Source organism: Sander lucioperca, chromosome 2, assembly GCF_008315115.2.
Source record: "Sander lucioperca isolate FBNREF2018 chromosome 2, SLUC_FBN_1.2, whole genome shotgun sequence".
In the NCBI taxonomy this organism is placed as follows: domain Eukaryota; kingdom Metazoa; phylum Chordata; class Actinopteri; order Perciformes; family Percidae; genus Sander; species Sander lucioperca.
Genome location: NC_050174.1, coordinates 39,697,543 through 39,713,732, shown reverse-complemented (window position 1 = coordinate 39,713,732; position 16,190 = coordinate 39,697,543). Strand labels below are relative to the sequence as shown.

Sequence of the window (16,190 nt, the reverse complement as noted above, 5' to 3'; positions counted from 1 at the left end):
CTTTTGGTTATGTAAATAGACTGTATTTATATAGCGCTTTTGTAGTCTTAACGACTACTTGAAGCGCTCACCATTTACACGCATTCATACACTGTGGCCGAGGCTGCCATACAAGGTGCTCATCAGATAAACATTCACACACAGTTGCAGCAATTTGGGGTTCAGTGTCTTGAAACAATTTTTGTTTCAGGCAATGACTGTGCACAGATATAAAACACTGCATCTCCAAACAGTACATTCAGCATTTCAATTAGGGTTACATACAGATGTTTTTGTGATCCTTAGCATCTATTGTTTATGCATACCTACTTGTGCTTTATTGTTAAGCGGTGGCCATGTTATCTGCCCAGAGAATTCACCAGTGTATCTGTTGCTGCTGTTTACATTCCTCCTGATGCAAATTCAAAAAATGTGCTACAGGAACGCACTACTGTTCTTTCTTGTGTAGCATAATGGAACTACAACTGCATTATTTGTGCAACCCTGTGTTGGCAATGGCAATAAATTAACCTTGGACCTTTCTGTTCTGTGCTTTTGTGCAAAACATGACTTTCCAGTCTCAGCAGCAAGGAAGCTGTTGGATTCTGGCCACTAGTCTCCAAAAAAATACTTATAGCAATACTCAACATAAAACAATGATATTATATTAAGCTTAAGAGCTGCTGGTTGGCATATTTTTGAAGTGTGAAGAAATCCAGGCTTGCTCGTCCCCCCTGATTCCACTCTTTATGCTAAGCTAAGCTAATCTACTGCTGGTTCTAGCTCCATACATACCACACAACTATGTGTGTGATTATCGATCCTATTTTTTTCCTTAACCATAACCTAAACCTAAACCTAAGCAGTTTTAGTTGCTTAACCTTTACCAAAACTAAACGAAAGAACTGACATTAATATGAGTAATAACAGGACAAACAGACTTTTGTCACCTTGTAACCCTTTGTTGTTTAAAGGCAGAGGAACTTGTCAGTTGATAGCCAATATTTTGTGCTCTTTGTGTTTTTAAATGTGACCATTGTCATGGGAAGAAATACCCCAAAAAGAAGGGATTTAGTGTTTCCTCCAGAATTGTATTTGTTTATTGTATGTATTTGTAATGGACCATGTATAATATAAAACATAAACGTAGGTTAGGATGGAAAAGGTGGATCATGAGAACCTGAAACTCTCACCAACATCAGCAATGATACAAACCATAGCCTCTCTTTCACCTCATCAGCCGATTTATATAACTATCAACTATATATTAATACATAATAAAAATGTATACAATAGTATGGGCATTGTTTGTATCTGTATGTCCTCTCTTACTGCACAAACTCTGCTACACTTATTAATTCGCAGTTCTTGGTGATCCAGATGTTTTTGGCATCCGACTCATCAATATTCATATGACCTCCAGCTGAACTCTGCTATTTGTTTAAATATTGCAGAGCAAGAAAAATATATTTATTTGCGGCTTTGGAGTGACATAAAAGACAGCTCTCTGTGCAACAGTCCTGTCTTTCGACAACATACTCAAAGGAGCTTAATGTTTTGGCTGAGAGTTGAAAGAGTGAAAGCCGTGGCGATGAAGCAAAGTCAAACCTGTGAAAACACATTAAAGATGAACTTATGAACTTTTACATCATTCCCATGTGAGTTTTAACTGTTAACAGTTGATCAACCAAATCATTCATCAAAGGTTTTTTTTTTTTAAACCCCACATGAACATCAGCTGCAAACTATAAATCAAGTCTTAAGACGCTAAAGCAAATTGAATAATAATCACTAACAAGCTCCCCAGTTATAAAAAGTTGGCACTTGATTTCAGAGCATAATATTACCACAGATGAAATGAAAATAGGATTTGTATCAACCAGTTGTTTGGAATAATTGATCTTATTTTGGGTGGAGAGAAGTCCACTGATAATGCCTTTCATTGGCAGTTCATTTCTTTTCATCTTGTACACATACAATTTATTTTTTCATCTGTTATCTGTATTTAGTCACCAACTTGTTCTGCTAAAGTTGTGTCGTAGTACGTGATAAGTAAATTAATTGATAACGATTGGTAACGCTGTCTTATGGGGACATTCAAGAAGCCTGTGTCTGAATTTACTCCCTCATGCACTCATTTACTATTCCCTATATAATAGACACTCAATAGTTTACTCTATACTGAGCAGGGAATTAAGATTACGGACATTTATAAATCATGGTCATCATTAGGGCTGGGAATTGTCTAAATGATGACAATACCTTTAGGTTGCTTTCATACCTACCTCGTTTGGTCCGTTTAAAACAAACCCTGGAGCTGTTTGGTCAGATAGTCCAGTTCGTTGTGAAAGCTCATCCGAATTCTGGTGCGGATCAAACAAACTCTGGTCCGCTTGAAAATGGGGGTCTCGGTTCGCTTCCAAGTGAACTAGAGTTCGGTTCACTTCAGGTGAGAACGCAATCCGACCCGAATACAGGAAGTGAACCAAATACAGAGCATTTACTAGCCTGCAATTTCAACTTTGCACACAATTTACAAACTTATATATGATTTAAGGGATGATAACTTTCAGATCCATAAGCTGTTCTGAGCACACATCGCTGGTTGGTCGTCTGTGTGACATCATCACCATCTCTCTCTCATTAGGGCCGCCCTCTCCTTCACTCGCTGCCTTTCAGCTGCTCAGATTGATCGCCTTCTTCTCAAAAATTAGAAACACTAAAGCAGAACCAGAAAACTCAAGGCGTTATAAATGTGGTGTTGCTCAATTATTTCTGAGACCAAAAGTGGCAAATTTCATATATTCTGTCCAATAAACAAGCGACCGTCTGTTTACAGTGTTTGGTGCGTTTGACAAAGTGCAGTGTGAAAGCAAACCGAACCAAATGAAAAATGTAACAATGTTGCAACTTCACCCCTGAATCGCACAGAGTCTACCGAATTATAGGTGTGAAAGCACCCTTAAAGTTACCCTTCATTTGATAACTTTTTTTACATCATTCGATTCCCATCCTGTGAATGGAAGTATGATTTCCTGCAAGCAAAACCATACAAATAGTAATTGTTTTCTAGATCTGGGTACAAATAGAATCGCTTGCAAGTGTTGTTTGACTAAAGAAGTTTTGATACTTCTCTACTGGGTTATTTGGGTGATACCTTAAAGGTAGTAGTACCCAGTCCTAGTCATCCCTTGACAGCTGTGGAGTTGCGTGGCTGTAATTGTGCGTCGAGTGTACATGGACTTAAGGTTAAAAATTAACGTTTTCGTTCAGCAGCCAAATGGTTAGAGAATGTTCCAATTTTCCCAGCCACTTTATAGATTAACATTGTTGATATGGCTGTTGACTGAAGCAAATCTACCAGCCACTTGCATATTTTACTAGCATTTGGCTGGTAGATGGTGCTAATTTTGAACCCTGGGACTGAGTGAATTTTTGAGGGCACTGTCTGGATAATCACATAAATGGAGAATCAAATAAATGGTGGATAGTAAATATAGTGCACGATAAAGTAAATTTTTCCTGTAAGTTTTAACAGGCAAATTGTCAAGATAATAATCTGGAGCCGCAAAGAGGAAATGAGCAAAAAAAGTAATAACTAGAGCAGATATTTACCTTTCTCTGTAGGGGCTCTTCATTATTTTACTGTATAAAACAAAGAACACCTTTATTTAGATCCCCTCAGGGGCTCCATAGTACGTAAATCCAATTATGGAAATGAGTTTCTTTGACATATTCTGCTCTAACAAATCTATTGGTATTGGAAGGAAAAGACATCACTGTCACTATTTCAGGCACAATGTTTCTGTTGTCTCAACATGCAGAGCATTTGGCAGCAGCTGAAGCTTACATGCCAGTGGATGCTTACGTACCAAAGTAGTGAGCAGTGGAGTCTGTGGATGTAATGTATGTTGAGATGTATAGAAACACTGGTTCTTAACAACAGAGCTGGCTGTTCAAGATTATTTATAAATTTTAAATGCATACACTTCTACACTAGTCTCGCATTGCCAGACCTTCCTCCACAGCGCTGTGGAGGAAGGTCTAGCTAGTCCACACAGCATTCTGGGATGGGAGAAAAACATGCTCTGGTTTATTGGCATTTCTTTAAACCAATCACAATCGTCTTGGGCAGCGCTAGGGCTTGACGAAGCAACGGTGCCTCTGCAAAATAGCCTCGGGAAGGAACTTGTTTTGGTGGAACGTGTACGTTCAAAGGTTTGTTTTAGTCGTGCAACAGAAAACTCAGATTGGACAGATAGTCTAGCTAGCTGTCTGGATTTAACCTGTAGAGATCTGAGGAGCAGTTAACCATAGTCCTCATAAATCCACCGGAGTTCAAAATGCCAACACAAAGAAAGCGGAAGGTGACGGACATCCGGCTGAAATGAGGAACATCCTGCGGAATTTCCGTTGGCATCTGAACGATCCCAGAAATGAAACGTTATCAATATAGACTACATAAAGCACAACTAATATTTGTGTAATAGAAAATTCTTCAAACGTTTTGCAGAGCTGACGAAGAAGCACACTCCTCAACTTGTAGAATGTTTTACTTATACCTCAAAACTGTAGTTTTCTCTGATATAAGGACATGAAAGGAAGTCTTATGCAGCACACGCATCAGATATCCAGTAGTATCATCTTCCTGTTAATGCTCAGTGACTTTACAAAGGGAATGAGGAGCCGCTGATGTCTTTTAGGGGAGTAAAGGACAAAAGAAAAGTCTTTGAAATTCCAGTCAACGAGGACATGAAGTATTGCCAAAAATATTTTATCACTTTTCTTTAAAAGGGAATATCTTGTTCCATCCTTATAGTCAGATATCCACATATTTTCTTCAGTAGACATCAGGAACATCTCCTTCTTGGACTCACATTCACATTCTTGGACAACATTCCTGACCTTCGCCCGCCAGAATGTCCTCAGACAGAAGATAACTGAAGCACAGTTATTTGTTGGAATATATTCACATTTCACTCCTATGTAGATATGATAATGACTTTATTTTGATGATTACAGTACACACATATATATATATATATATATATATATATATATATATATTTTTATTTTTTTTATTTTTATTTTATTAAGACACAATGCAGATTAGATTTGACAATGACATTCCAGGTTTACTCTTAATCAAGGCTGAACGATTAATCAAGATTTGAAAGAATGCGATTAGCTAATCGTGAAGACTGCGATTAATCGAATGTGAATATTTAGTTGAATGTTTGGTGTAACATTTGGTTTAACATTATTTATTCCTCTTTTTATTATGATATACATAACACAGATTGTTTACAGAAATGTCCTACTTTCAGTGGCTTTCTCATTCATTTTTTATTATTTTATTCAACATGATCGTAGAAGGAGCAATATATAGATGCTGCTATTGAACTGAAGCGTATCAGAAATTTCAGTTTACAGGAAGGTTACTGATATTCTTTTATTGGAATTGTTTTTGTATTATTATAAAATAAATGTTCTGTGTTCAATGTTCCATGCTTATTAAAAGAAGAACACTTATTGCTGGCAATTCATATCTATGTTCTCATCCTTGCATAAGAATATAGAGCAGTTTTCATGGTGTCTCATGTTATAATGCACCATGACATGTTTTTTCTGTTACACAGTGAATATTGAACTTTAGCTAAACTTTTAAGAAAAAAAACGCCAATCGAATCGTAAAGGCAATATCTGGCAGAAAAATCGCAATTCGATTTTTTCCCCCCCCAAATCGTTCAGCCCTACTCTTAATTATTTCTTCTGTAAAATAAGGAGATTTTGTTGTCTTATTCTGCACTACTCTCCTGTTTATTCCTGATGGATATTAGTGTATTGTACTGTACAAGAGTGTGTGAGAGACAGAGGCAGGGGGAAAACACAGAGAGGGCAGGAAGGGAGTCATTTTCCCAAACCTCTAATAACTCCCTTAGGTGGGCTGTGGCGAGAAAAGTGCACTATCTGCCTCCACAGCAGAATAAATAATGGAGGGGTTTGTATGTATGTCTGCAACCCACCACACAATAATGCTAATTGACCAATTAGATGTCAGGGAGAAGCATAAACACCTGGGGCTCATCCAGGAAGGTGAAACATTACAGAATAATCAGACAGAAACAAGACGTGTTTTCTTTTTTGTCAGGTCATCAATAATGTCACACCCTCCTCCACTATCACACATTATGAATGAGGAAAGGGACTTTTTTTTATAAAACAGGTCTCACTCAACTGTAATGTAAGGAGACAAGGTTTAGAATGTGTTTTCCCAGTTTTTTTGTGTCTTTAAACAATATCCTCAATGTGAATTGAAACAGAAACACGAGAAATTATGTTGGCATGGCGGACGGGTCCAAATACTCCAATACCCCCCAATAATATTAAGTAATCTTAATTTGGGAGATATAAACATGATTTTTACAAAATGTTTGTTTGGCAAAGGAAGCCAAAGTTCTCCAATGTTGTCTAAACATGAGCAGTCATAAAAGAACTTTCCCTGAATCATTTTCAGTTTATTGGAAGAAACTGATTAACCCTCTGAGGACGAAAGACACACCGGCGCGTCCAAACGATGTTTGACAAAACTCCTACTCAAAAAGTGATATTACAAAATTTCATTTCAGACCTCTATCTACAATTTTTTATCAATATATTACACTACTTTATGAACCTAAAGACTTTTGTAAACTCATTTCAAGCACCAAAAGAATTTGTACAACACCTCATAAGTTAAGGTTTGTTTTCAAAAGAGATTTGAGGAATTTCAAAAAGCCAACATCAACGTTTCAGCTTTAGTGCCAAATTATCTCTTTACACATTGCTCTTGGACAGATTTGGGTCTTACTATACGGAAAGCTGAGTTTGTTCTGAACATTTTGATATGGAACACATGGCGATCATTTTTATGCAAATACCCTAAAAAGGAGGAATTTAAGAAGATGTGTGAAAATGCCCTTAGACCTCAGAGGGTTAAAATCGAGAGCTAGCTGATCAAAGAAAAAGGAGACAAGACTGCAAATCACACCAACCATTTGATATCAGCTTTCAGTACTTTTGGTCAGTACTAATAAAATAATGAGGTTTGATAAAGAGCTAGTTCCCATATGTGTGTTTGTGTGACAGCTCAGCCTCTGACTGATTCAGAAACTTTGAAACATTTTCTTCTTATGTCTGTACATTCACATTTGGATTGGATAAAACCGTGGAATTAACCAGATTTTGTATTCACTTTGCGTTCACATTATATGCAATCGCGTCAACATTTAATCGCGTTGCATTTATAGTGGTGGGACGGAATGTGTGAATATTCTGTGTGGCCACCACGGAAAACAATGCCAAAGTAAAGTCAATGAGATGATGACGTAGCATTAGGAGCGACTACAGTAGCGAATAGTATGAAAGCCTCAAAATCCACGTAAGGAAGTTGGTTGGGGTCCCGTTCTTTTCCTAAACTCAACCCGTCAGCCGTACGGCCATCCCGTTCTTCTTTTACTAAACCCAACCCGTTCTTCTTTTCCTAAACTCAACCCGTCCGCTGTATACGGCCGTCCCGTTTTTCTTTTCCTAAACGCAAACCGTTGTTTTCCCACCCACCCACAACCTTTTCCTTAACTTAAGGGGCCGTGTTCATGTCAAGGAATTATTCCGGGGGCCCATCATGGACTTTTAAGGGGCCGTGTTAATTTCACGGAATTCTTCCGTGGGCCCATCACGGAATTTTCAGCGATTCTGTGACACTGCCACAGATTTTGAGTTAAGGGGCCGTGTTCATTTCATGGAATTCTGTGAGATCAGGTTGGCATATAATTCACATCATGTTCTCTTGGTTGGATGACCGTAGAAAATGACTTTAGGTGTCTGCACAATGTTCAATGGGTCTCTACTGTTATCTTTGTCCGACAGCCAATAATGTCTTTATTGTACTATAGCCACCCATGTTTCTACTTCCTCTAACACTGTGACATGTTTTCTGATATTAAAGTTTGATTTTCTGCAGGAGTTTCTTTCTTTGTTTATACATGAGGGCTTTCACTTTTAATATTAGCTACCTACTGTAATTATTTTCTGCCTATTCCAAACTGATACTGCCAGAAAATGTCCAACCTAATGCTACGTCATCAATGGAATAGCTTGCCAACCAATATAGTGGAGGCACCGAGTAAAAAGACTTAGAAAACACTTAAACAATAACTAAACATTAGTTCATCTAACTATGATGGGCTATTATTGTTGGAATGGGATGTTATTCAATTTGACACTAATTTAAGAAACAAGTACACAATATTCTTTTTATGTCTTGTTTAAAATGTATGTAAAATTGTACGTATGGTATTTTTATGTACTGTATATGTTGTGATTGTTTTATGTGGACCCCAGGAAGAGTAGCTGCTACATTGTTAGCAGCTACTGGGGATCCGAATAAAAGAAAGAAAAGAAAAAACATCTTATTTTCTGTTTATTGGTTGATTTCCAACAGAAACATCACAGCACAGCAATTTGAAAACACTTTCATAAACTGGCTTCAGGTTGCATCAGTGTTGTGCTTTATCAGTCAGCTATAAAACACAGCTAGTTATTTTTTTTATGTAATGATCATGACTTTAAAATTGTACTCAGCCACAGTAGGTCACATGAGCGTATCTGCTTTTTCTGCAACATCCATCTTTCGAATTAAATGTTTCCTACTGCACTCACAGCTGGAAACTGCTGAGTACAATTACCAAAGCTGCAGTAGGCCAATAGAGGATTTAGTACCTTGCTCAAGGGCAACTTAACAGCAGAGCTGAGGTAGGACAGCATTTCGTAATCTCCCTAGTTAGATTTTCCTGGCAGGCTCAAGCCTTCAGTCACCAGTCCGCCTCTCTGACTTTAGGCTACCGCTGCCCCTTCTGCAACCCCCATTCCGTTTCATTTTTTCGGCCTTGGAAGTCAAGTCTTTTTTCATTACAAACTCACAGCTACATATTCATGCCTTACTGTGCGAGCTCAAAATTGTTCAGCGTGCCTGGCCTTCGCTGCCCCGAGGCAATGGTAGCTGTTTGATCTGCAAAGGCCACAGTTGAACCTCCTGCTGTCAGCTTTAAGCACAATCATTCCACGATGCTGCTTTTAAAGAGCTGACCACAGCTGCTGCCCTGCCAGAGGATCAGCCAGCACAGTGTGTGATATTTAGTATACATAAGATTCAGAGGAGGATGGAAATAATGATCCTGCAATAAAAAAATTCTCTTTGGCATTTTTGCTAAATTAACATTCTTCATTTCTTTATCTATAATTGTGTCTTTAAAATATGTTGCATATAAAAGTGAGATAGAATTCAAGTTTCAGTTATGTCCAACCTGTGTCAATACCCCCCCCCCCATGCTGATCGATTCCGATCAACATTTTATTATTTCCCTATTGTAGAGATAGATATGTCATCTGCTATTGTGCAGAGAGACATTTAAAAGAAACTGACAGGATAAAGGGACATTCTGTCAAAACCCACTGGTTTAATGGAATCTATCTGACACTCTTTTTTTATCAGATTTTAAATATGCAAAGAAATTTGAGTCAGCGATGACTTTGGACAGGTGGAACTTGTTTTATGGTGTGAGAAAAAGCATTAGTCGTCTTAGACGGTCTTTTAATAATCTTTCAGCAGTTGAAATGTATCAGGAGATCTTCTGTATATTTCTCTGACCCAAATGGTGAGAAAATACATACAGTGCCGTACCTCATTCTGTCTGTCTGTGGAGGTTTTCTGACTTGCAGCTGAAATAGTGAAATGTATACCATAAGCTGAATAAGGGTCTGTTTTGACATTTTTACATAACTATAAAGCTTAAACTGCCCGTTTTATTAAAAAAAATCACTTTTTCTGGGATTTGGGGTGTTATTTTGTGTCTCTGGTGCTTCCACACACATACAAACTTTGAAAAAAAACCATCCATGCTGTTTTGAGTGAGATAAGGGTTTCTGAATGTGTCCTGCCTTCAGTCTCCGGGCGAGCTGTTCACAATCTGCACGGCTTACCTCACTCTCAATGGCAAAGCACTGCTAGAACTCACACAAGTTCACCATAATCTACAAAAGAACTACTTACGTGTGCGCCCTTGTCTAGAATAAGCCTCCCGGCTAATCCTGCCTTGTAACTGACCGAAGTTGGAGAAACAGCCTTTCTTTTACTGTCTATGGAAACAGCTAGCTAACATGATCCTTACCTAGCTACTGCGCATGTGCAACTACAAACAAAGATAGTACAGAAGAAGTGATGTCTCACTCTGTAGCTGAAACAGAGACCTGAACGCAGAGTGAAAAGAGGAGCTGCAGCAGTGAGAGACAGCTGTGCAGTACAACAAAAATATGATGTTTTTTGAAAATTAAACCATGTAAACCTATTCTGGTACAACCGTAAAATACAGTTATGAACCTGAAAATGAGCATAATATGGGAGCTTTAAATAAATAATTGGTCTATGAGGAGAAATAGGGTGACTTCCTTCAATATAGGAGAAGGGTTCATGAGCATGAGAATCGAAGCACATCATTTAAATAAAGGTTGCACCGGTATTTCTGTGCTTTGTTGACCCCAATAGCACCTGCTGCAGTCTTGTGCTGTACAAATCACACCTCAGTGCTGTTATTTGTTTAAACCTGAGACGACCCGTTTTAAAATGCCTCTCTGCCTCCACCGACCATGAACACCGTCTTTCCTCAGATACATGTGACGACTGCTGGTTTGATTCTCTGTGCAAAGAAAACACACAGTCGTCTGTTTTATCCTCTTTCTAAAGGTGATGTTGACGGAGCATGTTCCTATTCTGGATTTTCTCAACCAGTATTTGAACTGCCAGTACTGTCTCCTCTAAAATCCTGGCTACTTTCACAGTCTGATTACTTCTAAGAGTTATTGGTTTTCTTTGAGAGTGACATTGAGGAGGTGTAAATCTGGGGCACGTAGGCACGTGACTCCCTTATAAAACAAAAGCTGAACTCTTCGTTATGCAGGCGAAGCATGGGCGAGCTTTCTAGCAGATGAACCCAGGCACATAAAGTAGGAAGCAGCTCATTTACACGCATTGCCACAGGCATGAAAGAGGGTATGAAGGAGACAGAGAACGAAGGAAGATGAGGCTAATTATTCTCCCCGCAGAGAGGCAGACGCATCCCCTGGCGTTCCACAGGGAGGCTTGTCAGGATATGATTCCCCGGTGAGCGAAGAAGAGACGCTGAGAAGATGAGGAGATAAAAAAATATGACAAATACCACAGAGGTTGGAATCCAGATTCTCAATTAGAGGCCTGTCACTGCAGCTTTGGAGACTGGTATCCAATGGTTACGAGTGGCATGTGCCAACATGTTGGATGAGTGACAATGAGATGAAAAACTGTAATTTTATTACATATTTCCATACACAAATGGTGCCTCACTATGCTTCTTATGAAATTATCAATTTTTTTTCCTTTACAATGTTGCATGTCATTCACAGCGTTCTTTGTCAGGGATATACATCTGTAACCTGATACTTCATGGGCAAGTCAAGTCTTAAGTCTTGTCAGAGCCAGTCCCAAGTCAAGTCTCAAGTCCTTAAGGGCAAGTCCCAGTCAGTTAGTCAAGTCACAAATCTTCATAGGCAAATTGCTTGTCTTTCAGGTGTCTGAATGCAGGAAATGACACAATATTTAAACATTGTTCTTTCGAAGCTGCTCATCACTGTGTATTTTATTCTTTATTGTTCCAGGATTATATCAGATCCAAACTTCACCTAACTTGCAGGTTTTGTGCTCTTGAGTATCGGAAGCATCTGTTTGCATCCCCTTGTATATTTCCATTGACATAGTATGCAATTGCAATTATTTTTTTTTATTTGCAATACATTCTTTCTTACCACACCTTAACACAAGTAACAAGTCTTTCTAAAATGATTGCAGCCGAGTGTCTGCATACTTGACTGTGTTCTGGCACCAGAGGACCAAATGTACACCGCCTTTGGCCCATTCGAGGCCAATATTTGCCGACATATTGTAGATATGGACTGGGCTGGCTATGAGCCAGTGTCCACACCTGAAACCAGACCAGTGTTCATCACTTTAGCTGTACCTGTGAAATGTTCAAATGCTAGGTTTTGCTGCCCCTCTCCAGCAGAGTGGCATGTCCCTCATGATCAAGCACCTGCTGTCTGTTACTGTAAATGGCCTGCATTCTTTTTTTGTGTGCCAAGATTTTACACTGTTTTTATGAGAGAGTTCAGCTTTTGCTTGAGGATCAGCACAGTTTGTTTCAAAAATCCCTGCAGGGAGAATGTCAACATAAGGGCTTTGTCTTAGAAAATCACCACCACACATTTTGTGTAATGTCTAACCATTGAACTTGATTCCAAAACAGAAGAGAGAAAAACATCATGGAAGTATGGGTTACACTTTACTTGAAGTTATCTACATAAGAGTGACATGACACTGTCATGAACGTGTCATAAACATTATAAACAAGTCAAATGTTTATGACATAATGCTTCTTTTAGTAAGTGTCATTCGGTTTAAGTTATGGTTAGAGTTATGGTTAGAGTTAGGGTTCATATGTCATGACTGTGTCATGACTGTGTCATGTGTTCATGACAGTGTCATGTCACTCTTATGTAGATACCTTCAAGTAAAGTGTTACCAAAGTTTTTTTGCTAAACCAAGGTGCATCATATGCAGCCAAGATAATGGATGGGAAGCCCTGAGCTTCTCTGCCACAAATGATGCATCATCAGGTCTGAGCATCGCTACAGTCTGCAGCATGGAGCAGATTAAAACAGCCGGGAAGAACAAGAACTTAATTGATGTGCATGTCAGTCCCTCGCAAAGAAACTCTCCCTTTCTTTGAGACAACTTCAGACAAACTTTTCCCACAAGGGCACACGTATTGACTTTGACTTTCTTGGATGTTATAATCAGCCTGGAAGTTTGCTCGGGGAAACGGGGTGAACCTTTACGTTTATTAGGATGGGATGGTTTTGTTTACTGTGCTCCCACTTTGTGTTTTATGTACATTTCTTTACATTAAAACCATGTCTAACACATGGTTCTCTATGTGGAGAGGCAGACTGCGGTCTTTTAGTGGGGAGTAATCCACAAGGAGCATCCTCTCTTTCTTTAATGTGCTCCAGCTGACGATTATAAAATGTACCGGGGATCATCATACTCAGAACATTTCCTCATATTCCTATCAACCTCTTTAACATTCTGTCGTATATTGTACGTCACAGTCACACTTCTTTTTTTTAAGATTATTTTTTTGGTTTTTTATGGCCTTTAATCGACAGGATAGCTTGAAGACAGGAACGGGGAGAGAGAGGGGGGACAACATGCAGCAAAGGGCCGCAGGTCGGATTCAAACCCCGGGCCGCTGCCAAAGACTCAGCCTGCATGGGGCACACACTCTACTGGGTGAGCTAGAGGTCGCCCCAGCACAGTCGCACTTGATGCGTTGAATGCATTGTCCTTGTGATGAAAGTTCATTTAATTTAGTTGTTTAGAAATAAAAGTGTCTGAAAGTGATCCAGGCGTAAACTCAAAGTCCTGTTAAATTGTTATTGATGAGAGACAAAAACCATTATTATTATATTATTACCATATCATTTATTTATCTAAAAAAAAATCTCTAAGCCCACAGCACTGCTTTAGAGTTGTATTACTTCTATCCAGGCTTTTCTTAATTGATGATTTGGTTGAGATTGTCTGTTTCTTTTGGCCAGAAACTGACCTGATTCAGCTGATCCACAGTTTATTGATGAGGCCCATCTCAGTGGTTTGAATAAGTGTCCATGCACCTGTTTTTAGTGCATTTTCAATTTGTGCCTAAAGGGGAAGAAATAATAAAAGCCTAATCATCGCAAAAAAAGTATTTACATTTGGCTGAGTAGAAAATCTGTCATACCGAGATGGAGAAGATGTGAAGAAGATGTTATTTCTGCGTCTTCTACTGTAGACCAAAGATTTTCAGCGTGTCATGCTGCCACTTACTGTCACAGGCCTCCACATTAATATCACATGCTGGTTTTGAGTCCAGACAAGGGCTCTCGTTGCATCTCCCCTAACTCTCTTATCGACACAGCAGCTGACAAAAAGAGAGTAAGACAAAATAATTTATCATAAACACAAATGCATTGTCGGTGGTAAACAGCACGGAAAAAGCTATAAATTATCAGAGTTACCCGCGCATAATTAATCATTTCTTCTTCTTATACCCTCGTGAATATATTTACATAAAGATGGAATGATGGAAATGCATGCTGATACATATTTTAGCCGACATTTCAGAAATTTGTTTAAAGCATGCTACTTTTATAGGAATTGGTTGTTAGTTTGAATACATTTTGGGGAAACAAGCTGGGAAACAAACTGTTTTATTGAGGGAGAGAGCAACCACTGGTATACTTGTGTAGATATATTTAGACAAAGGACTGTGATTTACAGTTCTATTCTCTGCTCCTATGAGTAAAGAACATGTTTGCATTTTGACAGATTTAAATCTGTGCTTCTCCACCAGCCTTGAAAATGATGCAAATTGCTTTTAACTCATCTTTTGTACTTTTGCATTTTGTGTTGATTTTTAAGCTGGTTGTCACAGCTTGCAGTTCCTTCCCACAGATTCTTTTGTTAGTTGAAGACAACGGTACATCTGTGCTGAACCTGTTTCTTTTTTTAAGTGGAACTTTTATGGCAGCGTTTGCTGTTTGGTTGGACGTGTGCCAGTGTTTAGAAAAAATATGATGAATCCAAAAATCTCAAGCCATGTTGGATGAGGTGTGGGTTTTTGTTATGAGTGAAGTAAACATGAAACTGCCAAATTTCAGCATACAATTTGGTGTGAAAACATTCCTCCCTACAAAGAGGGAAAAACAGTGTGATCTTGTTTTGCACAAAGCACAGTTACTGGACGGCTGATGGTGTTTGCAAGTTTTTGTGTTGATTTTTAGTTTTTTCTTTTCTTTTCATGTTCAAACATCATGTTTTCATGTTGTCACTGCATTGAGCAGTAAATCATATTGGTCCTACTTTAAACTGCACATCTGTTCTTAGAGCTGCTATCCGTCAAATACTTGTTGCTGACAACGGCTTCAACCAGACCTCGATGAACTCACCCGTCCTATTTTTTGCCTTGTGCGTTAGGATTAGACGCTGCGGGCCGTGACAAAGCATTGGTATTTGACGAGTTGGGGAACGGTCTGTGAGAGCCGTGTGGAGGCAATCCCAAACCACTTTTTTTTCTGAATATCTAGTACAGCCCCTTTTAAGCTTTTAGCACAAGTTCAACTAGGCAAGTAATTATCATTCTATTTCATCACCACACTGAGGCTCCATCTCTGGCTTTCCTAACATCTCAGCCAATGGATATTTTACTTTACATGTTTCATCTGTCTCTCCTTGTAGCTAAATTCACACATGTCAAAATAAAGGGTTTGGCATTCTAAAACACCTGCGTCAAAAACCTATTCCGTGAGCATGGGAATGTACATGTAATTTATATGAGAATATGGAATCTTATTGTTGTTAGGGTGTTACGCAGGCCAGGCTTCCTTTTCACTCCACAAGATGCCAACAAGGCAAAATATAACATCACCGACCCACGTGGGCTGGTACCACACACACACACACACACACACACTCAAACAGGGTTCAACAGGATGCAGAGAAAGAGGAGGCAGCACATTACAGTACAGTCAGGTACAGTCTGTTCTGCTGAGCACATTCCACCTTAAAACCCCCAGCAGCCCCCAGTCTCAGTGCTGGAATGTGTCCTAGTTATGCCTTATCTGCGAGGAATACTACTGTATCTTAATAATTCATTGCTTATTCCATGTGGTCTACTTTCCGAACATGCCTTTAAGATGTGCAAATCTTGGAGCTGCAGCATATAAAAAATATAGTAGCTATAGCTATTTTGTAGCTATAGCATCAGTTTTGAATCAGAAGGTTGTGCCTCAATCTCTAGAAAACTTGTTCCTTCTCAAGCTCCAGATTTCACACCTAAAGATGGCAACAGAAAGTCATCATAGTGCCATCCATAACAGCCAATATGCTGTATATGTAACTCGACAAATAACTCCTGAGCGTTTTTTGATCTGCCGCCTCAGTGGTTAAGGTTTGGTTAAGTTTAGGCAGCTAAGACTACTACTTGGTTAGGGTCAAAGGGACATCGCTAATTTCATGGTAGAAGTTTGTGGATTGGGAACAGGAT

The 16,190-nt window shown here is 39.0% G+C and overlaps 1 protein-coding gene across 2 annotated transcripts in view; it reads left to right on the top strand.

Moving 5' to 3' along the window:
• The window catches only part of rasgef1ba (RasGEF domain family, member 1Ba), a 134,311-nt gene that overhangs the window by 53,375 nt on the left and 64,746 nt on the right, over positions 1 to 16,190 (top strand). The gene's annotated exons all lie outside the window — the stretch shown is intronic.